We start from the raw sequence: 18888 nt of genomic DNA on the forward strand, positions 1-18888 counted from the left end.
ATAAATATAAATATGTATTCCCAACACAGGTAAGACAGTTTCAGCTGGCTACAATGGTGGTGAAGCTTTTAGAAATTACAATCTGGGATAAGAGTTGATGTCACTTAGTTATGGTGAATTAATTAAGCAGAACCACAATAGAGTTTTAGAGACAAATTCTGTTAAGCTACTGCAGATTGATTGAGGTTTTTAGTAAGGTAACAGAGAAGTTTGGGAAGTGTAATGCAGTCAGTGTGGTGTACGTGAACTTCCAAACCCATTTGATCAAATGGGACATAATAAGGTTGTCAGCATAATTGAGGTCCATGAAATAAAAAGGACAGTGGCACCACTGATACAAAGTTAGGTGTCTGACAGGAAACATACATTAGTGGAAACTGGTTAGTTGGACAGAAATAAGGTATGAGATACAAAAGGACCACTGGTTTTCTTGATATATATGGTAATGATCTAGATTTGGGTATATGTGTCACATGTTTAAAAATTGTGGATGATATAAATCTTAAAAGAATTCTGAATTGTGAGGAACAGAAGCATGGGGAGAGCTGAGGCAAGTTGAGCTTCGTGGTGCGAAATGTAACATGATGTGTTTTAGCAGAACCAAAGGAGGCCAAAAAACTCAAGGTTCAATTCTAAAGGGGATGCAAGAATAGCAAAAGCTAGGACTATATGTGCACAAATCATTGAAGGTGGTGGACAGATTGGTGAAAAAGGTAGATTGAATTCTAGACTTTAGAAACAAGAGAGCAAGATTCAAAGTGATTTGCAAAGGAAGCAAGGGCGATATAGAAGTGTGGTGGAGGCAGGTTCAACTAAAGCATTCAAGAGGCCATTGGCAGATAATTTGGATAAAAGTAATGAGCAAGGATATGAGGGAAAAGCAAGAGATTGGCATGAGGTAATGATGCTAGTTTGATAAGCTGGTGTAGGCATGATGGGCTGAAAGAGCTTGTTCTGCATATGAGACTGCTCTGATTCTGAGATTCAAAACCTGGAAGTTAGGATTAGCTTTTAACAAAGACTGATTTAGCCTCAAGTGCAATATTATGTCTGATTCTGGGCACTGCACTTGAGGAAGCATGAGAAGAGTTTAGAGAGGATGCAGAAACATAGCAACATAGAAAATAGGAAAGTGGCCCTGGTCAGGCCCTCAAGCCTGTTCTACAATTCATCATGATCATGACTGATTATCCAACTCAATAGCCTGATCTGCTTTTCTCCAGTCTCCTTTGATCTATTTAGCTCCAAGTTCTATATACAATTCCTTGAAATTATACAATGTTTTGGCTTGACTGCTTTCTGCGTCAAGAATTTCATAAGCTAACCACTCTTCGAGCAAGGAAATGTCTTCTCATCTCACTCCTTAATAGTTTACCCAATATTCTTAGATTGTGATCCTTGATTCTGGCCTCCCCCATCACTGGGAACATCCTGCATCTACCCTTTCTAGTCCAGTTCGAATGTTATAGGCTTCTATGAGATCTCCATTCTTTCTTCTGAACTCCAGTAAATATAATTCTTCCATGTTCTATGTAACCGATTCACCTGCACTCATACGTCAGTCTTGCTATCCCAGAAATCAGTCGGGTAAACCTTCACTGCAATCCCCCTCTAGCAAGAACATCCTTCCTTAGATAAAGAGATGAAAACTGCACACAATACCCCAGATGTTATCTTACCCAAACCCTGTATGTTTGCAGCAAGACAATCCTGCTTCTGTGCACAAATGCTCTCACTCTGAAGTCTAATATATCATATGCCTTCTTTACTGCCTGCTGTACCTGTACATTTAACTTCAGCAACAGGTGTATAAGGACACCCAGGTCTTGTTGCACATTCGCCCCTCAATTTATAGCTATTCAGATAATAAACTGCCCTTCTGCCTTTGCTACCAAAGTGGATTACCTCATTTTTATCCAGATCATATTGAATCTGCCATGCATTTGCCTACTCACTCAACCTGTGCAAATCACACTGAAGCTTCTCTGCATCCTCCCCACAGCTCCACCCTCCCACCCAGCTTTTTGTCATCTGCAAATGCTGCGTTTAGTTCCCTCATCTAAATTATTCATATGTATTGCGAATAGCACTGATCCCTGCGGTATCTACTAGTAAATGCCTGCCATTCGAAAAAAAACCCTTTGGTTCCTACTTTTTGTTTATTGTGTGGCAACCAGTTTTTTAAACCAACTCAATAAACCAATCCCAAACACTTTAGTTTTAGACATTAATCTGTTAATGGAACTTTCAAAAGTCTTCTGAAAATCCAACTAAACCACATCTACTAACTCCCCTCATCAACTCTACTAATTATGTCCTCAAAGAATTCCAATAGATTTATCAAGCACGATTTTTCTTTTGTAAATCAATGCTGGCTCTGTCCGATCCTGCCACTGTTTTCTAAGTGTTCTGCTATTAATTCTTTAAAATAGACTCTAGTAATTTTACCCACTACCAACATCAAACTAACCAGTTTACAATACCCAGTTCTCTTTAGCTCCCCTTTTTAAATAGCGGGGTTACATGAGCAACCTCCAATCTGTGGGAACTGTTCTGGAGTCAGTTGAATCTTAGAAGATGACCTTCAATGCATCCACTACATACGATGGAGAATGAAGAAATGGTGTCCAATTGTATTCTTTTGGATAATCATAACTGATTATCTAACATTGAAACAAATAACACAGTCAGCTTTCCTTGGGTCATGTCTTTTCTGACACCCATCTTGGGTGCCTCTTTTACCTCTAAAAAACAATTATAAAGAACATAGACATGGTCAGCATTAAAATTGTACTTTTCTCCTGACTCTTTTCCAGTGTTTTTACAATAGGCGTATTAATGGTTTTAGTTCAGTGTTTGATTTCATTCAGGAGGTGGGCATTCGCAGACTCACCAAATCCCTACAGTGTGGAAACAGGCTATTCAGCCCAATAAGTCCATACTGATCTCTGAAGAGCATTTCACCCAGACCCATCTCCCTTCCCAACCCATGACTAGTGCAGCTAACCTACACATCCCCGAACACTATGGATAATTTAGCATGTCCAATCCACCTAACTTGCACATCTTTAGACTGTGGGAGGAAACCAGAGTATCCAGCGGAAATCCATACGGACGCGGAGAGAACCTGCAAAGTCAACACAGAGAGTCGCTTGAGGGTGGAATTAGACCTGGCTCCCTAGTGCTCTGAGGCAGGAGTGCTAACCACTGAGCCACTGTACTGACCCCGGGTTTCTTTTGGGGCTATATATCAAGGAGCTGACCGAAGCTGTGGTCATTATGTTTGGAAGCGTGTGTTTGTAATACATGTTTCTGTAAATAAAAGCTTACATGTATGTAAAAATTAGACCCCATTTCTATCCTTCACCACTTTTCTGAAATAAAACAGAAATGAATGGAAAGTACTTTGATCTACTAAGATTTATCTGCTATTGATTATATCCTGCAAATCAAAGGTAAAATAATTGCAATCTTGTTGAAATTAATGTTTACTGAAATTTAATTGTTATTTAAAAAAATGATCTTTGTAATGTTCTTTTTGGGCTGATTTAAAGTTGTTATTTTGTTTGTTTATTTGGTGTGAGTGTCACTGGTAAAGCATTTGTTTCCCATCTCTAATTGACTTGAACAGGTGAGCTGCTGTCTTGATCTACTGTAGCCTACTTGTGAAGGTACATACACATTGTTGTTAGAAAGTGTATTCTTGAATTTTGATCCTTTTGATGTTAGGAATCAGTGTGGCTTGTAGGCAAACTTGCAGATCATGGTGTTATAATGCATCTGTGGTCTTTGTCCTTCTTGATGTTAGAGTTTGTGCGTTTGATGCTGGCAACAGAGGCTTGTTGAGTCAGTGCAGTGCATCTTGTCATAGTGTGGCAATAACATGGAGACCTACGTGGGTGGGGTGCCATTCAAGTGGGCAGCTTTGACTTGGATGGCATTGCATTCCTTGTGTGTTGCTGGAGCAGACAAGTTGATAGTATTTTCTATCACATTCAGTGGATAGGCTTTCGGGCGTCAGGAGATGAGTTACTCTCCTCAACACTGTCAGCCTCTGACCTGCTCTTTTAGCCATAGTATCTATATGACCATTCCGCTTAAAATTCCAGTCAACAATAACACCCAGGATATTGAGAGTATGGAATTCAGTAATGGTAATTGCATTGAATATTGAGGTGATATGGTTAGATTCTCTCTTATTGGAGATTGTCATTGTCTCGGACTGAAGCCAAATGAAGCCTGTATGTGATCTAGATGCTGTTCCATGCAGGCATGGACTGGTTCACTACCTGCGGAGGTGTGAATCATGCAAAATACTGTATGATCATCAGAGAATATTTCACAACTGACCTTATGATAGCAGGTAGATCATTGATGAAATAGATCAAGATGGTTGGCCCTAGCACACTACCTGAAGAACTTCTTTTAAAATGTTCATTGAATGTAGGCATCACCAGTTAGACACCATTGAAAAGGTCGTGGTGAACTATTTTTTAAAGTTGCTTTAATCCTTGAAATTTAGGTACGTCCACGGTACTGTTAGGAAGGGAGATCCAGGATTTTGACTCAGTGGGACTAAAGGAATGTTGAAACAGTTCTAAGTCAGGATTGTGTGTGGTTTAGGAGATAACTTGCAAGTGTTGGTGTTCCCATCTATCTGCTGCCCCTGACATTCCAGATGGAATGGGTTCTTGTGTTGGGAAGTCCTATTGAAGAACTTTGGGTGAGTTGCTGCAGTGCATCCTGTAGGTGTTGCGCATTGTTGCCACTGTGCATTAATGGGGGAGGAGGTAAATATTGAAAGTGGTAGATAGGGTTCCATGTAAGTGGGCAGCTTTGTCCGAGATCATGTCAAGCTTCTTGAGTGCTTTTGGAGTTGCATCAGGCAATGTAGAGTATTGCTCCATAGTCCTAACTTGTGCCTTAGAGATGAACAAACATTGAGGAGATAGGATGTGAATTACCCATCATAGAATTCCTGATCTCTTTCCTGCACTTGTATCCATAGTATTGATATGGCTAGTCCAATTCAGTTTCCAGTAAACCCTAAGGATGTTGACAGAGGAATTCAGTGACAGTGAAGCCATTGAACATTAAGGAGAGATGCTTAGCTTCTTCAAGAAGGTCCTGAGTCTGGGTGAGATGCTCTCCAGAGGGTTGGTGTAGACTCTGATGGCAGAAGCGTCTGTGGTAGGTAAGTTACTTGAGAAAATTCTGAGAGATAAGAAATACATGCATTTGAAAAGACAAGGTGTGATTAGGAATAGTCAGCATGGCTTTGTGCATGGGAGTTTATGCCTCACAAATTTGTTAGAGTCCTTTGCTGAAGTGTCCAGGAAGGTTGAGAAGGGCAGGGCAGTAGATATAGTCTACGCGGATTTCAGTATGGCCTTTGATAAAGTTCTACACGGTAGACTGCTCTGGAAGGTTAGATTGCATGGAGTCCAAGGGAAGCTGGCAAACTGGATGCACAATTAACTTAATGGTAGGAAGCAGAGGGTAGTAATGGAAGGATTGTCAGACTGGAAGCCTGTGACTAGTGGAGTGCCGCAAGGTCAGTGCTGTTATCTATATCAATGTTTTGGATGAGAATGGCCAAGGCATGATTAGTAAGTTTGCAGATGACACTAAAATAGAAGGTATCGTGGACAGTGAGGAAAGTTGTCAGAAATTGCAACAGGACCTTGATCAGCTGGGGAAGTGGGCTGAGAAATGGCAAATGGAGTTTAATGTAGATAAGTGTGAGGTCTTGCATTTTGTAAAGTCAAATCAAGGTAGGAGTTTCATGGTGAATGGTAGAGCCTTAAGCTGTGTGGCGGGACCTTGGAGTTCAGGTGCATAGTTCTGTAAAAGTGGAGTCACAGGGAGACAGAGCAGTGATGAAGGCTTTTGGCACACTGGCCTTCATCTGTCAGGATATTGAGTATAGAAGCTGGGAAATTATGTTGCAGTTGTACAGGATGTTGGTGAGGCCGCACTTGGAGTATTGTATTCAGGTTTGGTCACCTTGCTGTTGGAAGGATGTTATTAAACTGGAAAGAGTGCTGAAGAAATTTACAAGGATATTGCCGGGAGTCAACAGTCTGAGTTATATGGAGAGGTTGGACAAGTTAGGACTTTTTTCTTTAGAGAGGAGGAGACTGAGGGGGGATCTTATAGAAGTGTATAATATCATGTGAGGCATACAGGGTTTAATGCACTCAGTCTTTTTCCCAGGGTTGGGGAATCAAGGACTAGATGGCATCAGTTTAAGGTTAGAGGGTAAAGAATAAAAGAGAACCTGAGGAGCAACTTTTTTACACAGAGGGTGGTACGCATATGGAATGAACTGCCAAAGTGGTTGAAGTGGGTACATTAACATTTAAAAGGCATTTGGACAAAGACATGGATAGGAAAGGTTTAGAAGGATATGGGCCAAGTGCAGGGAAATGGGGTTAGTGTGGACCAGTTTGGGCCAAAGGGCCTGTCACCGTGCTGTAGGACTCTATAACTCTCAATGCAAATCATGACTTATCAGCCAAAACCTCAATGTTGTCCAGGCTGTGCTTCCTATGTAGGTATGAGAAGCCGTGAAGACCGCTGAACATTGCATAATCCTCAGTAAACACCCCTTCTTCTGTCCTTATGATGAAAGGCAGGTCATTAGTGAAGGATCTAAAGACAGCTTAGCCAGGACACCGTAATGAAGAACTCCTGGACCTAAAATTATTAGCCTCCAACAACCACAACTGTCTATCCCTGTGCGAGGTATGATGTTGAGGAGAAAGTGAGGACTGCAGATGCTGGAGATCAGAGCTGAAAATGTGTTGCTGGAAAAGCGCAGCAGGTCAGGCAGCATCCAGGGAACAGGAGAATTGACGTTTCGGGCATAAGCCCTTCTTCAGGAATTGGGCTTATGCCCGAAACGTCGATTCTCCTGTTCCCTGGATGCTGCCTGACCTGCTGCGCTGTTCCAGCAACTCATTTTCAGCGAGGTATGATGTTGACCAGTGGAGGTATTCTCCAATTATTCACATTGATTTTAATGTTGTTAAGGTTCATTAGATGGCCCTCTGTGCACCTTGATGTCAAGTGCAGTCACTCTGATTTCAGCTTTGGCATTCTGCTCCTTGAACTGTGCTTGGACCATAGCTATCATAAGTTCTGGAGCCAAGTGGCTCTAGCAGAACCAAGTATGGCCAAGTAAGTATCACTTAAAGACACTTTCAACACTTTGTCACAGTTGAGAGTCAACTGTTGGTGTGGTAATTGGCTGGATTGGGCTTGTTCTGTCCTTTGTTGACAGGACATAAGTGGGCAATTTTTCACATTGTCAAGTGGATGTCAATGTTGTTGCTGCACCCAAACAATTTAATCATGAATATCGTTAGTTCTGGTGCACAAATAGTCAGAAAACAAACTGGGGTTTTGCCAGGTTGGATATTCCAACTGTGGAAGACTAATGAGAGCTCACAGACTGGAAGACATTAACTTTCCTGAAATTTCTCAACTAGAATCATACAATCTCTACAGTGTGGAAGCAGGCCATTGGCCTATCGAATCTACCACCAACCTGCTGAACAGCATCTCACCCAAACTCAGATCCCTGCCCTATCCCTATAAATCCTGAATTTACCAACATTAATTCACCTTAACTGTACATCTCCAGACATCATGAGATAAATTAGCATAGCCAATCTACCTAACCTACACATCTTTGGACTGTGGGAGAAAACCAGAGAACACAAGAACTAGGATCAGGCGTAGACAATCTGGCCCTTTGAGTTCGCTCTGCCATTCAGTAGGATCATGGCGGATCTTCTCACGGCCTCAGCTCCACTTACCCACCTTCTCACCGTAACACTCAATTCTTTTATTGTTCAAAAAATTATCTATCTTAGCTTTAAAAACATTTACCAAGGAAGCCTCAACTACTTCACTGGTCAGGGAATTCCATAGATTCACAACCCTTTGGGTGAAGAAGTTCCTTCTCAACTCAGTCCTAAATCTGCTCCCTCTAATTTTGAGGCCAAATCCTCTAGTCTTAGTTTCACCTGCCAGTGGAAACTTTTATTTATTCCCTTCATAATTTTATATGTTTCTACAGGATTCTCCCTCATTCTTCTAAATTTTAATGAATATAATCCCAGTCTACTCAGTCTCTCCTCAATCCCTTTAGCAATGAAGGTCAAAATTCCATTTGTCTTCCTAATTACTTGTTGTACTTGCAGACCAACCTTCTGTGATTCATGCACAAGGACATTTAGCAATTTTTTTACCATTCAAGTAATAGTCCTTTTTACTGTTATTCGTACCAAAATGGATGACTTCACGTTTATTAACATTGTACTCCATCTGCCAGACCTTCGCCTATTCACTCAAATTATCTATGTCCCTTTGCAAAATTTCACAGTCCTCTGCATATTTTTCTGTACCACTCATATTGTCATCCACAACCTTTGACACACTACACGTGGTCCCTGACTCCAAATCATCTCTGTAAATTGTGAAGAATTGTGGTCCCAACACTGATTCCCTGAAGCACACCACTATACGCTTATTGCCAACCAGAAAAACACTCTTTGCTTCCTGTTAATTAACCAACCCTCTATCCATGCTAATACATTACCTGAAAATGTGTTGCTGGAAAAGCGCAGCAGGTCAGGCAGCATCCAAGGAACAGGAGAATCGACGTTTTGGGCATAAGCCCTTCTTCAGGAATGAGGAAAGTGTGTCCAGCAGGCTAAGATAAAAGGTAGGGAGGAGGGACTTGGGGGAGGGGCATTGGAATTGCGATAGGTGGAGGGAGGTCAAGGTGAGGGTGATAGGCCGGAGTGGGGTGGGGGCGGAGAGGTCAGGAAGAAGATTGCAGGTTAGGAAGGCGGTGCTAAGTTCGAGGGATTTGACTGAGACAAGGTGGGGGGAGGGCAAATGAGGAAACTGGAGAAATCTTCATCCACAGAAGAATCCATACACTAAAAACTGCTGTTCTTCATCCACAGAAGAATCCATACACTAATAAGGCTGTTCTTCATCCACAGAAGAATCCATACACTAAAAACGGCTATTCTTCATCCACAGAAGAATCCATACACTAAAAACCTACATTGCCTGCAATTAGACGTACCCCAGCTCAGGACAACACTCTCACAGACCTGTAAAGGACCTCGGCTGTTCTTCATCCACAGAAGAATCCATACACTAAAATGAACTCAGATTTCTGCAGTTTCCTCATTTCCCCTCCCCCCACCTTGTCTCAGTCAAATCCCTCGAACTCAGCACCGCCTTCCTAACCTGCTTCTTCATGACATCTCCGCCCCCACCCCACTCCGGCCTATCACCCTCACCTTGACCTCCCTCCACCTATCACAATTCCAATGCCCCTCCCCCAAGTCTCTCCTCCCTACCTTTTATCTTAGCCTGCTGGACACACTTTCCTCATTCCTGAAGAAGGGCTTATGCCCGAAGCGTCGATTCTCCTGTTCCTTGGATGCTGCCTGACCTGCTGTGCTTTTCCAGTAACACATTTTCAGCTCTGACCTCCAGCATCTGCAGTCCTCACTTTCTCCCCTAATACATTACCTGTAATGCGTTGCTGCTTTATCTTATGCAGCAGCCTTTTGTGCAGCACCTTGTTGAATGCCTTTTGGAAATCTAGATACACCACATCTACTGGGTCCGGATTGTCCACTGTGATTGTAATACCTTCATAGAATTCCAGTAGATTAGTTAAGCATGACCTGCCCTTCATGAACCCATGCTGTGTTGCCCAACAGGACAATTTCTATGTGGATGCCTTGTTATTTCTTCCTTGATAATAGACTCAAGCATTTTCGTCACTATAGAAGTTCAGCTAACCGGTCTATAATTCCTTATCTTTTGTCTATTTCCTTTTTTAAACAGTGGCATCATGTTTGCTGTTTTTCAGCCAGGTGGAAACTAACACAGACACTGGGAGAACATGCAAACTCCACACAGGCAGTGACCTATGGCTGGAATCACACCAAGGTTCTTGGTGCTGTGGGGCCCCAGTACTAAACACTCAGCCAACATGCTGCCCTTGTAAACTACATTTGCTACGAGTGGAATCACGCAAGTGCACTTCTGTGGAATTATCTCTTTTGTTATGTGACTAAGCTTTTATTCTAACTTTACATTTCAGAGTACTAGTTAAGGGGAGGTTGGCCAACTTTACAGGACTAATAGAGACTGATTTGTCTGCCTCTCTGTCCTTGGGAATCAGACAGCTAGACCTCAGCTAAAATACAGTTTGTCTAGAATACATGAACCTGTCTGTTCTTCTGGACTCAAGTCATCGATGTAAGCTGGCCCTGGATGACCCACTGCCCAAAACATGTGACAGAAATTTGGCAACTGCTCAGGTTCCTCAAGTTTTAGTCATAAATTCTTTTTTCTCTTAATGGTTACAAAGAAGCGTTGTTATTATCTTATGTTTGAGATCTTATTAAAGTATTGTGGACGGTGGTGTATGTGGATACCTGAACTTGTTTTTTATTTAAAAAGTGAACACTAAAATGACATTGGAACATATTTTAATACATCCATTTAAAATAAATAAATTTAAGATAACTAAACAGCTAGGCTTGAGAGCAGCTGTAGTCATGAAAAATCATGTCTTCAGTTCGCATTCCTGGGTTTATGGCACTCATCTGAATATTCTTTGGTTTCAGTTGGAGTACAACTGAGGGAGAGAAGATACCCAGGTGATCCCCTGCCTTTTTGAAAAAACCTCTGTTTGTAGGGGCTGGTGTGATAACTGATACACTGTTCTAGCTGTTCTCATGAAAGTACCTCAAGATTCTTGACAATTCTTGAATGAACTGTATTTGAAGACCCCAGTGATAACTGTCCGTGTTTACTGACACCTCTCAACATCCACCAAGACCAACAGCGATAGGGTTTCTCTATCATCCCACCAGCTTCCACATCCAGGAGATCATTAACCGCCATATCCGTCACCTGCAGCAAGATGCCACCACCAGACACATATTCCCCTCCCCTCCTTTGTCCATCTTCAGCGGGCACCATTCCCTCCAGGACACCCTGGTCCACTTTTAATTCACTCCCAGCACTCCCCGACAGCTCCATGGCACCTTCTCCCATTACTGCTAAAGTTGCAACCCCTGCCCATTTACCACCTCCCTCCTCAATATCCAAGGGCCCAAACATACCTTCCAGGTGAAGCAGCACTTTACCTGCACTTCATACAATCTAGTCTTCTGCTTTGGCTGCTCACAATATGGTCTCCTGTCCATTGGGGAAACACAGCATAGACTGGGTAACCACTTCATAGAACATCTATGTTCTCCCTGCAAAAAAGAGCTCCCAGTTGCCTATCATTTTAACACACCACTGTGTTCCCTGGCCAACATCTCTGTCTCAGGCGAAGCTCAACACACGCTGGAAGAATGACACTTCATTTTCTGCTTGGAGACCCTGCAGCCCTCCAGGCTCAATATCGAATTCAATAATTTTAGGGCTTGAACTCTCCCATGTCCTTGACACCTACCCCACACACCAAGTCTTGTTATCACATAGTCTGCCATTGTTAGCTACAAACAGTAGCTCCATTAACAGCTATTCACCTTCCCAGCCAAATCGTTATCGAATCTTTTGTCTGTCCAACTGCTCCTCTCTCTCTCTGCGGTCTATCCCATCTATCATTTACACCTTATCCCCTCTCCCCACCCTATCTTCTCCATATAAACCAAATTTTTCCTAGCTATCATCAATTCTGAGGAAGGGTCATCGGACCAGAAATGTTAACTCTGATTTCTCTTCACAGATGCTGCCAGACCCGCTGAGCTTTTCCAGCAACTTCTGTTTCTGTTTCTGATTTACAGCATCCACAATTCTTTCAGTTTTTAAATCAATAACAATTGTTGTTCATAAAAGAAATCTAGTTGATAGAACTTTTAATTTTAAACCTAACAGCGGTAAAATGTACAATTGGTTATATTCCTAACTGCATAAAGCTTTTAAGTTTATATTGTGAAGAGATATAGTTTGACGAGGGAGTGAGAAGACATTCCTCCTGTTTCAGTCATGATGCCACATACATCGAGCCTTCACCCAAAATTCAGGCAAAGATTACATTTACATTTTGTCTTCCTTTGGTACTTGCTTCCTCACTTTCTCTAATGTAAAGGAGGCTATGTGGCAGGATCATGTCCGGATGCCCTTCAGCAAACTGTGATGCAGCGAGGGCCGGAAATGTCCTTTTCAGCATAATAACCACAGATGTAGTATTGTTCCCTGTGCACAATGGACAGGAAACTAGGCTTCATAGTCTACAAGGCTTCTGGCATAGATATGTTATTGCATCATAGTGAAGGGTTTGAGGAAAAGGAAGATCATTGGTTAAATTAGCCTATCCAACCAAGTAAGCTCTTGCTTTCCTGTGAGGTATTATTTATAAAATTAAGAACTAAAACTCTATTCAAATGCGAAGAGCATGCCTGGAACAAAATATTACTTTATTTCAGGGAGACATAGACATAGAGACATAGAGATGTACAGCATGGAAACAGACCCTTCGGTCCAACCTGTCCATGCCGACCAGATATCCCAACCCAATCTAGTCCCACCTGCCAGCACCCGGCCCATATAGAACATAGAACATAGAAGAATACAGCGCAGTACAGGCCCTTCGGGTTGAAGACTGTTTGTAACAGAGGATATTTGGGCAGCTAATCTGAATGGCAACCTGATTCTGACAAGCTGCTTTACTCTCTTGGTAAATTAGGCACATGGCTGCTAGTAAATTAATTTATGAAATACTATTTCTAATCAATTATCAGAAGAAAAATAAAAGACAGGGTTTATTGATATTGGTTTCCCTCTTCACCACATGCATTAGATTGATTAGACATAAACCTACATTGAGTAAAGTTAGGCATAAGCTATTTATTATTTTATCATGTTATTATTTGATTGATAAATTATAGGTAATTTAAAAACAATTTTACAAATAGTGGGTGGTATCTTTCAGTTCTGGAAAAGGTATGGCAACAGTATCATTACTGGGTAAGTGGCAAAAATTCCAAATCCCATAAAATGGTTGCAATTAAATGCTCTGACATTAAGTGGTGTGTCGACCTTTCTGAATGCAGGAAATGGAAAGCCTATTTGCCTGCATTTGCATCTCATTAAAAGCCCAACTTGGCAGAATTAAGTGCCCCTTCCTGATTATCGGAACCTCGATTATCCGATATTCAATTACTCAACTGAGAAATGCATTCCTGATGAAGGGCTTATGCCTGAAACGTCAAGATTAGATTAGATTAGATTACTTACAGTGTGGAAACAGGCCCTTCGGCCCAACAAGTCCACACCGACCCGCCGAAGCGCAACCCACCCATACCCCTACATTTACCCCTTATTACCTAACACTAAGGGCAATTTAGCATGGCCAATTCACCTGACCTGCACATCTTTGGACTGTGGGAGGAAACCGGAGCACCCGGAGGAAACCCACGCAGACACGAGGAGAACGTGCAAACTCCACACAGTCAGTCGCCTGAGTCGGGAATTGAACCCGGGTCTCTGGCGCTGTGAGGCAGCAGTGCTAACCACTGTGCCACCGTGCCGCCCACCGTGCCGTCAACTGTCCTATTCCTCAGATGCTGCCTGACCTGCTGTACTTTTCCAGTGCCACATTTTTCGACTGAGAACTGCATGCCATCAGATACCTGTCTGTGTGTAAGAAATGTGCCCCTGGGAGAGTTTGACTTCTTCCTGCTGCTTTGACCTTCTTGTGGCCTGGTTTAAAACCACTATAAATAATTGAATTGCACTATAGATTCTTCAAGTGGAGCAAACATGGCACAAAGAAGTTTGAGCATAATTAACTGACGGGTGAAGGATCAGTGGGGAAAGGGGGAGCCTACCCAGGGAATGCTTACTCACTATTAGGATTGGAGGAGTACTATCCACCAATGAATAAGAGGGTAGGCATTCCAGCATGCATCTGCCCTGTCCTGAGTTGGTTGGAGTGATGACTGGGTAGGGTGCACCTCATAGAGACCAGGACATATTTGGTGCTTTTGAAAGTTTATGTTTGTTGTCTGAATGGTGATACCAAGTAGCAGAGGATACAATCACATACATGTGAGGACAGATGCTTGGTCCAGAACCAGAATTAGCAGATTTAGAGAGGAATTTCAAGGAAAGTGATGATGTGAAGGATCAATCCACCGTGTTTGCCCAGATAGGGCCTATCCATAAAAGCAGGACAAATATGGATTATTAGCAAAGTGATGGAAGGTTTCGTAGACAGTGCTATCAAGTGAACAGAAATAAACCCTGCAGTGATGTCCTTGGGCTGAGATGACTGGCCTCCAACAACCATAACCTTTGTACCAGGTATGACTCTAACAAGTGGACAGTTTTCTCCCGACTCCCTTTGACTCCCGTTTTGCGAGGACTCCTTGACACCACCCTCAGCTAAATGCAGCCTTGATGTCAAAGGCAATCACTCTCATTTTACTTTTGGAATTCAATTATTTTGTCCATGCTGAATCAAACTTATAATGAGATCAGGAGCTGAGCTGACCTGAGACCACATTGAAACTGGGCATTAGTGATCAGGTTATTGCTAAGCAGGTGTTGTTTTAATGTACTGTTGATGACACATTCCTTCACTTTACTGATGGCTGTGAGTGGATCAATGAGGCTGGATTTGGTGAGTTGGACTTCACCTACATTTTGTGTACAGAGGATACCTGGGCAATTTTCCTGATGAAGGGCTTATGCCTGAAACATCAACTCTCCTGGTCCTCGGATTCTGCCTGACCAGCACTGTTAGAGTGAATGATGTCCCGGTGCCCTAAGTATGCATGGAGTCACCAGTGCCTCTTAACCTTGTGAAGCACTGGAAATCAATCATTCTTTTTCTTGACTGGATCAGATTCTTTGTGGGTCCCACAGGCTCTGATCTTTGCTGCCACCTCTATCAAGCCACCCTTGGTCAGACATTTGAGCCCCCTGCTGCAATCCTGGGAAACAGAACTTTCCATTCATTCTGGCTGGTCTGGAGGAGAACCTCAAACAAGGTATCAATGAATTATGGGGCTGGCTTGAATTTGATCTGAGGTACATCCAAAGTTAGCAATATAGGCTGAGCGATGCTGCGGGCATCCAGCGAGTGAAGGGCAGACAATTTGGCCCTTGAATATGGCACCTTGACATGCAGGCCTAGAAGATCCCATTGGAATTCTCCATTTAATTTGTGCAAAAATGCCAGGGATATGTGATGGGATGAGAACAATAGGATCATATGAGAAAACTCCGAGCAGAAGTAACTCAAATCTCCATACTTTGACTCCAGAATGGAAGATTTTGCCAGTGATTTAGACATGTCAAAGTTTAAAATCCCACAGAAAGATGTCCCAATAGACATATAATTATAATCTTATAATTTACAATGCTAAATAATACTTACCTGTTATTTAAGTAAATTATAAACTTATTTATATCTTTGTAATAATTTACAGAAGATTATTAAAGGATTTGGTCTAAATCCAAGAAGAGCCTTTGAAGCATATGTATGTGTAGTTAAATATGAGAATTCAGAAGTTACTGTAAAGGTTAGCTAACTCCTCCACAGCGCACTCAGTACCAGCCCTTGCCAATATACATATCACTGAAATTAATGCAGTTGAATTTGGGTTCAAAGAGACAGAAAAAGTTAGGGTTAGCGCATTCAGGTGCAAGTGAATTTCAGCAGCATTCTCAAAATGATTAAATTCACACTTTGAGAGTAATCTGCATTGTCACAAACCATGTAATGAAATAGCCTGTTACAAACATTACCAATTTTCCATTCCATAGAGTTCAAAATGAATTTCATGCTTAATCACTTGTATCTTTATTACAATATCATACAGTCCTGTGATGGAATAGACAGCTTCAATCTAGCAGTCAGCAAGACATTAAAGCATTTCATCATTTAGAGTCATTTTCTATCACAACACAGGTAGATCAATGTACTGCATTATACATCTAAAGAGTCATCGACCGTACTCAGGGGTCTTATCCTTCAATGCCCAGTAGTAACCCGAAAATCAATCATCTCAAGCATTCAGGTTACCAAGTAAATGGGTTAGAAATAACTGTGCCTAGAATTAACATAATTGTCAAATGCAGGTGGAACGAATATTGATGTTCCATTCTATATTGAGGGTAGAATATTTTCTATTTGTGTGTATAAAGTCTTGTCAGCACTTTAAAAAACAGTAACAATCTCAAACTATTGCTTTCTTCCCAGTCTCTGAATCTTCATTTTAGTAACTGTTCAATATAGATATAATCATCTGAGTAATTCCTTTGCAATGTCATCGGTATTGTAATGTTGATGCCTAAGCTAGGGAAAAAAAATCACAGCCTTTTAAAGCTTGTTTATTTCCTACTCCTTCTAAGTCCACATAGAAGGAGACTTCTTAGGAGATTTTAGTGACTCATTTGAGCACCCTATCTTCTAACAGACCACATTTCAAAGTATTCAATTGGAAACATTTTGAGATGTCCAGTGGCCGAGAAAAAAACCACATAAATACGAATCTTCATTCTTTTACTATCTATAAGGTCTATTGGTCAGTGTTCACAAAACAAAGACTTGAATAGTCTAAACAAATTTAAACAACAAGGTTGCAAATGGGCTGTGCTCATTTCGGATAATGAAAAATTTGGCCAGACCATCCCTGAAGATGAGCACAGGCTTCCCACCTGCAATAATTGGTTAGCGTTCTGCCAAAAACTCACGCTGAAACTGGAATGTGATTAAACCTCAAAATACTTTTGATGGTGTTTTAAGATTGCAGTGGCAAGTATCAATTTTCTGAGTTATCCTTTAAAAAAAGTGAATCCTATATTGTACTGACTTCTTTATCTCTATATTATAGAGTAAATGGCAGGACCCTTAGAAACATTGATATTCAGAAGGATCTTGGGGTCCAAGTCCAAAGTTCCCTGAAAGTGGCAACACAAGGATAAGGCACTAAAAATGTCATATGGCATGCTTGCTTTCATTGGTCAGGGCATTGAGTACAAAAGTTGACAGGTCACATTGCAGCTGTTTAAACTTTATTTAGGCTACTTTGGAGTATTGTGTACAGTTCTGGTTGTCACTTTATAGGAAGGACGTAGAAACTTTGGATATGGTGCAAAAGAAGTTTACCAGGATATTGCCTAGATTGAGGTGTGCTATCTATAAGGAGAGGTTGGACAAACTTGGATTGTTTTCGCTCGTATGTTAGAGGAGGAGAGGTGACCTAATAGAAGTATATAAAATTATGAGAGACATGGATAGGGTGGACAGGTGGAGTCTTTTTACCAGGGTGGAAATGACAAATACTGGGGGTGGGGAAGGGGAGGGGGGGGCATAGGTTTAAGGTGAGAAGGGGATTGTTTAAAGGGTATGGGCAAGGAAAACGTTTTTTAATGCAGAGGATGGTAGGTGCTGCCAGAGGAGGTGCTAGAAGCAGATACGCTAGCAACGTTTAGGAGGCATTTAGATAGACACATGAACAGACAAGAAGTAGAGGGATAAGAGCCTATGCAGACAGATGGGATTAGTTTAGAACAGCATCATGGTCAGCACAGACATGGTGGGCCAAATGGCCTGTTTCCGTGCTGTTCTATGTTCAGGGGTATAGAGATGGTTAATTGTATTTGTCTTTTCCCCAGAATGGGGGATTTCAAGATTATGGGGCATATTTTTAAGGTGAGAAGAGAGAGATTTAAAAAAGACATGAGGGATATTTTCGTTTTACACAGAGGGTGGTTCGCCTGTGGAATGAACTTCCTGAGGAAGTGGTGGGTGCAGGCACAGTTACAAAATTTAAAAGACACTTAGATAAATACATGAATAGGAAAGGCTGAGAGGGATATGGGCCAGGAGCAGGCAAGTGGGGCTAATTTAGTTTGGGATTACGTTCTGCATGGACTGGACCAAAGGTTGTTTCTATGCTGTATGACTCTTTTAATACTAGTAAAGAGATATTAAGTATTTTACAAATTGACAGGTCCTACAAAGAATAGATTGGCCTTGTTTACTAAGTTAGAATGCCTTCACCATGAGTTAGGTCGCATTGATGGTCTTGACTGTTAATCTGGTGGAACATGAAGTTAAGATGATCATCTCTCCTATGATCAATTGTGAGATTTAGAACCATTTAAATAAGTTAAAAATGTGATCCATTCACTTGTTACATTTTTTGAATATTGGAATTTCAATGAATACTTTCCCAATGCAACAAAAGCCATTGCAACATAATATGCATTATTCATGTACTAAAAACAACATTCCAATACTGCAAACTCAGTTGAAATATGTGAAAATCATTTCCATAGCAACAGGGGAGTTAATGGTGGTACTATCGATGGACTCGTAATTCAGAAACCCAAGTAATGTTCTGGGGGCCAGGATTTGAATTCCACCAAAGTAAGCGGTGAAATTTGAATCCAATAAAAATTATCTGGAGTAAAACCTATAATGATGACCATGAAACCATTATTGACTGTTGTAAAACTCATCTAGTTCACTAATCTCCTTTAGGGAAGGAAACCTGCAGTCTAGTTAACCCTGGAAAGTCCTGTTCTGTATGCCCTGTTCCATTGGCAGGACAGACCCAGCAGATGTTTGCTGCACAGTGGGGAGGTAGTTGTCATGGGAGTTGTCAACATAGATCCAGGACCCTGTGAAGTCTCACTGCATTAGGTCAAAATGATCAGGCCTCCAGCTGATTACCATGCTCATTTGATGACTCAGTATCCTTCAAGTTAAACACCACTAGATGGTTAAGCAGCACTCACCACTACAATATAATAAACACCATTGCACTGCAACAGACACCATTACAACCTAATAACCACCATCCCACTGCAGCA

The sequence above is a fragment of the Chiloscyllium plagiosum genome, unplaced genomic scaffold, assembly GCF_037043375.1.
Source record: "Chiloscyllium plagiosum isolate Xiang-an unplaced genomic scaffold, Cpla_swu_hap1 HiC_scaffold_13, whole genome shotgun sequence".
Classification (NCBI taxonomy): domain Eukaryota; kingdom Metazoa; phylum Chordata; class Chondrichthyes; order Orectolobiformes; family Hemiscylliidae; genus Chiloscyllium; species Chiloscyllium plagiosum.